Genomic DNA, 5,944 nt, shown 5'->3' with positions numbered 1-5,944 from the left:
GGAGGAGCAGACCCCGGAGGCCCAGGGCTCCAGGACCAAGGGTCTTCTCAGTGAGCTGGCCCTGCCTCGCAGGCCTGGCCCCTGCCCCCTCAGGGGCTAACAGGGACAGGGGACAGGCCTGACAGGAGGGTGCATTCCTCCACTTCAGCTGTTCTGTTCAAAGAGTAAAGGCTAAGATAAGTAATGACACCTGCCAAACTCTAGCACCCTGGGGTCAAGAACCACACTGAATCACAAAGCCGCGCCTGGACAACGGACTTGAGGACCCTGCACCTGTCTGTGGCTGTCCCTGCAGCTCTCTGGCTGTGTTGGCCTGGCAGTGGACCCTGCACCTGCCTGTGGCTGTCCCTGCAGCTCTCTGGCTGTGTTGGCCCTGCAGTGGACCCTGCACCTGTCTGTGGCTGTCCCTGCAGCTCTCTGGCTGTGTTGGCCCTGCAGTGGACCCTGCACCTGTCTGTGGCTGTCCCTGCAGCTCTCTGGCTGTGTTGGCCTGGCAGTGGACCCTGCACCTGTCTCTGGCGGTCCCTGCAGCTCTCTGGCTGTGTTGGCCCTGCAGTGGACCCTGCACCTGTCTGTGGCTGTCCCTGCAGCTCTCTGGCTGTGTTGGCCCTGCAGTGGACCCTGCACCTGTCTGTGGCTGTCCCTGCAGCTCTCTGGCTGTGTTGGCCTGGCAGCTTTGTCCTCATTACGGCTCTCATATGTTTTATTTATGCTGTCTGTAGAGTATCCAGCTCTGCCAGCAATAGGCTGGGCCTGGGCATGGCTGGCAATGCCAGGGAGAGGACAATAGGAGCAGGTGCCAGCATACTACAGAGAATTGGCCATGGACAGAGCGTTATGGTTCCAGTCAGTGAAGGGGGGCTCTGCCTGCAGGTCTTTGGAGTGATCCACAGTCCTCAATCGCATTACACCGGGCCACTGGAGCTGTTGCTGTGGGACCTGGCCTTGCCGCTCCCGGTCCATGCCCTGTTTATTGATTGGAAGCTGCCTTATAACTTAATATTTCACCTGCTTATTTCCCCTGCCGAAGCTGCTTCCTGTCAGAGGGCCGATGGGGGGATCAATGGGAACCTTGTCTGAGCAGGGAAAGGTCCTGACAGGGGTCGCCCAGTGACTGACAGGACCCCAGCCGCCAGCTGGCAGCAGGACAGGACAGCCCACGGTCAATGAGGGAAGCCATGTTGCTTAATTCTCATGTTGGACCGCTTCACAATTAACAGAATTACTGCTTTTAAAAATGTCATGCGGGGAAAAGCTAATTAAACACACAGCAGCTTCCAGACAGAGAAGGGTTGAGAACCAGCCCTGAGCTGCGCACAGAGCTACTGAAACACGTTGCCTCAATACACAAAAAATGCAAAGGACCACTGCTGACAAAGAAAGAGTAAGAAAGAAAGAGATATCAAGTGTAGTAATCAAAATGAAAAATGGGTCTCTGGCTGCTTTAAACAAGAGCTAATTTATCACCAGAAAGTACGGATAAGTAGCCGAGTTGTTGCCGTTCAGTAAGTACCCGTTCTGCACCAAATTATTCCACCCCTGCCTGCGTACAACCATAAATCATACACTTCCACACATCTTTTCCTATTAGCTGCAGTGCTAGGCATGGGAGCGTGCTCAGCTACCAAACACAGACTAATAGGCTACAACTTTTAATTTTGAGAATGTCCCCCTCCCCCAATCCTTAATTTTCTACCCTCAACACAATATTCACATATCACATAGGAGCATTACTCAATTATGTTTATCACAAACCAGCATCCATTCAGGTCTGTGAAGAAGTGTTATTCCTACCCTGTTGTTCTCTGCTATGGTATGGCTAGGGGGCTACACCCCACAGAGGGGATCTCACCCTCTATACTGATAGAGCTGATCTCTTACCTTGGGACATTGAGGGGTCAGTCAGCTATCACAAAGCTCCACCAGATGGATTGTCCACAAGTCAATTAAAATCATTGGATGCACTGTATGTGACACATGTTCTTACAGCTCTTACTAAAGGTAAAAATGCAATAAAATAACATCCTTGTATTTGGAAACATTTGATGTAATAAAACAATTGATTTAAGATAGTTATCCCGTTATCCCAGTTATCCCACAATGAAATCGGGGAGGGGACTGTGGATTTGTCTCCATCAGTTAGTACATTAGTCACATGATATCTCAGACATCCCTGGCCCGATTTTGACTAAACTTGGGTGAATGTTGAGTCTTGCCAAAAATATCTGGCATTTACAGAATGACACTGATTGGCCCAAGGTGGGAGCTATATTAATGAACTGAAAGTTGTTAGTCACATGATATATATCTATTGGCCCAAGGGGGACGACGTTTACTGTTGCCTTGTTTGTTTGAGAACTTCTGGATGAATGAGGAATAGATTGACCAGAGCTAGTCTGAATATGAGGCAGGCAAAGCAGCCGTGTTCTGCATGATTTGTCTGAATTAGAGAAACAGATATGATCTCAGTACTGGAAGAAGGGCAGCTTAAACCATCAAAACTAATCTATCCAGATGTGTTTTGTTTCAGACCACAGCCAGCTATACACATACAGTACATTACGCCCAGCACTCCTCTCCCCCCTGCCTGCCTTCAACCTCAATGGAATAACAACAACTGCGAAACAATGGCCACACAAATGAATTAATCACAGAGGCTCTGGAGCTCTGGGAAATCCCACGAAAGCCAGACAGACAGTGTGGTGAGGAGTGGAGAGGCGAGTCCAAGAAGTCAGATGTTGAGGACATGCAGTGTGATGGATGGAGTCTTTGACTTCCAGTAGAAGTGGCATGATGGCCTGGCATCTTTCTGAAGTGCTCCGCTCGCATTGTGACCAAATCCTGTTATGTTCCTGTTTCATTGTGGTGACAGCATGAGGAATGCTTGGTTTTGTTCTCCCCACTGTTGCTATCCATCATCAGAGGAGAGCACAGTCGTGCTCTCTTCACTCCCCTCCTCCCTCCCTCACTCTCCCTCTCATTCCCCTCTCTCTCCCTCTCTCTCCCTCTCTCTCCCTTTCTCTCCCTTTCTCTCTCTCTCTCTCTCTCTCTCTCTCTCTCTCTCTCTCTCTCTCTCTCTCTCAGCACTAAACCTTGTGTTTGCCACTGTAGGCCCTCCTGCTCGTATGGAGCACGTGTGCTGTTAAATGAGCTGCACTGTTTTTCACATACCCCACACTCCATTCCAGAGGATCTGTCTTTATGGGGCATGTGAGAGGACAGAGGGGAGCAATGTGTGGTGCTTTATTCAGAAACACTTAGGTCATAAAGACAGGCTTTTCTTTCAGATCAATCTTGTACTTAGAAGCGGATGTAATTTGATCCCAGTCAATGTCCTCAACGTTGAAAGCATCCTGTCTGGGTTTTCCTAACCGGGAAGAAAAATAACGAATATGTCCAGTCATCTCATTAATGTCCAAGTCTCACTTGATCATATTCTGGGCGGTCAATGAGTGGGGATTAATAGTTTAATTATCACCCCTAAAGTGGTCAAAGCTAATATTTAATTAGAGAATAAACAAAAAACGGAGGCCCTCGTATCCAATCATGATCAATGAAGCAGAAAGAGGGGCCACAGCATTATGAGGGGGGAAACTCACAGCATATAATATCGCCACGTAAAAGAATTATAATTAGTCAAACGTAATTAGCGGAACATTACAGAATTACTGGGCTGTTTTGGAATGCCTTTCATGCTTCTATAAGGAGAAAGCAATTCATCAATCTCAAGAGGCACATTCATTCTATAATGCTTATAGTGTAGTGTTTAAAATTGATGCATTCACATTTGCCAGGCAAGATTTCTACATGTAGTATTTATGTCGTTTCAGACAATAAAATAAAAAAGAAGAAGAAGAAAATGTCATTGGACTCTGCCACTCTATTGCCTAATAAGCATCTCAGCACCTTTCAGCTGTTGCTGGGGTGGTGAGTGTCACTGTGTATGACGTTAGCTCAAGCATCGTGGTCTTATCTCATGAAGAGGCTTATAAATGTACAACTATCTCATGTCACATAAAGACGCGGAATGATTTCTTCATATTGATCAGCTGCCGGGGGCCGTGACAGCCTTGTAGCGAGAATCAACACCCAGCCTCTCACAGTCACACAGGAGATGGAGTCTGAATGCATTGAGACTTATGAACAGGTGACGCCTGGAGAATTATACAGATTAAATAGAACATGATGCATGATGCATGACGCTTCGCTTGTAGGCAGCTCAGTGTTGAATGGGACTGCTTTTGACTGCTATAGACTGCTATAGACTGCTATAGACTGCAATAGGAGTTCAGCACACATAGACCTAACTAAAGAATCTCTCTACCTGAAAAGACCCAGCGTCTCTTACTTTGTTCAGTCTTCACAACAATCATTTGAAAGTTTATTCAAGTTTTTTTTTGTTGACATCATAGATGTCCAGTTCTGGACAGTCAGTGACCCTCAACCTGTTTCAGTATGGTGCCCCGGTGGTGTCATAAAACCTGGGCAGGGAGCTTTACCTGGGATGACAGAGTGCCAGGCGCTCTCCCACCAGGGCCTAATTTCCCCCTGTGAAAATGGATAGCACGTCCATGGCGTAGCTTAGTTTAAAATGCAAAATGTGGACATTATCTGGCACGGAGATTCAGCGGCATCCATCACGCTATGCTAATGCAGCCCAGTGGTTAAGATATTCTAATGTAAGCCACCCAGGAGATGTAGAGGAATTAACACAAACAGAGCAGGGCGGCGGGAACACAGAAGGGTCAAGAGATAGGAGGGGACAGGGGAGCCACTCAGGAGACAGGAGCTGCCAAACACACACACACACACACACACGCGCGTACCCATGCACGCACATACTGTACGGCACACACATGCGCTCGCACAGACACACATATATGCACGTACGGGTGTACACACACACTCCCATAGGACTGATAGCAATTAAGTCCCTAAAGAACGTATGCCTTGCATACAATCACTACTCCAGAACTTCACCTTCAGTGTATATGATGTATTTCACTAGCCGTACAACACACAGAGAGGACATACAGTGTGATCACCCAAAACTCTGAAATACATTACTTTATGTACTCTGAATGCAATCATTCAGCCATTCAACCAGCCATCCATTAATTCAGCACCAACATACCAGCAATAAAACACAGGTAAACCCCCCCAAAACTGGTCCCATTTTCAGCTTTAAGGCGGATTGGTTTGGCCTCCTTGAACCCATAGTGAGAGCTGTTTTGGGGCCAACAGTCTGGTGGGATGGGTCATCTCTCCTCTGTTTAGCATGGGCAGCAGACTCAGTGGAAGCCCTGTCCCAGGCCCCCTGCTCACCAGTGCTGCAAGGGAAGGCATTATTATCATTATATTAATGTGACATTAATTGCTTTTACTTTTTCACTCCATTAAGTGTGCTCTATCTCTTTGGGAGCCTGGCCAGATGGTTTATCACTCCCATGCTGTTGCTAGCACCATTAATGGGCAAAGACACTGGGCTATAAAATAATTGTGCCGCAGTGTTGGAAATGTTCATCGTGCTAATTGAAAAGTAATTGCAGAGGTATAGTGCAACTGTCACGCCATGAAAGGCCTGACATTGGAGAGGAGGAGGACTCTACTGTTAGACTGTATTGTTGGCAGGTTAACACCGTTTGAAGAACCTGGTTAGACAAAGGGAGAATCCGTCCTACAGCAGAATGCTAACAGAACCAATGAGCCGTTGAGAAGATGCTTGTGTTTTTCTACTGTCTCAGTCTTTTGTGTACTGAATATACTATGGTTCTCCTGTATCAAATATTGGACACATTTCCTCAATTATCATTCATGCACCCAGAGTGTGAATCTTCCAATGAAATCATAGCTACTCCTATTTAGTAACAGCAGAGACAATGCCGTTTCTGTCCCCTAACACTAGAGGAAGCATGCAGCACTGGTGACTGTATGGTACTGTATC

Source organism: Oncorhynchus kisutch, linkage group LG14, assembly GCF_002021735.2.
Source record: "Oncorhynchus kisutch isolate 150728-3 linkage group LG14, Okis_V2, whole genome shotgun sequence".
Classification (NCBI taxonomy): Eukaryota; Metazoa; Chordata; class Actinopteri; order Salmoniformes; family Salmonidae; genus Oncorhynchus; species Oncorhynchus kisutch.
Note: the sequence above shows the minus strand (reverse complement) of the source record.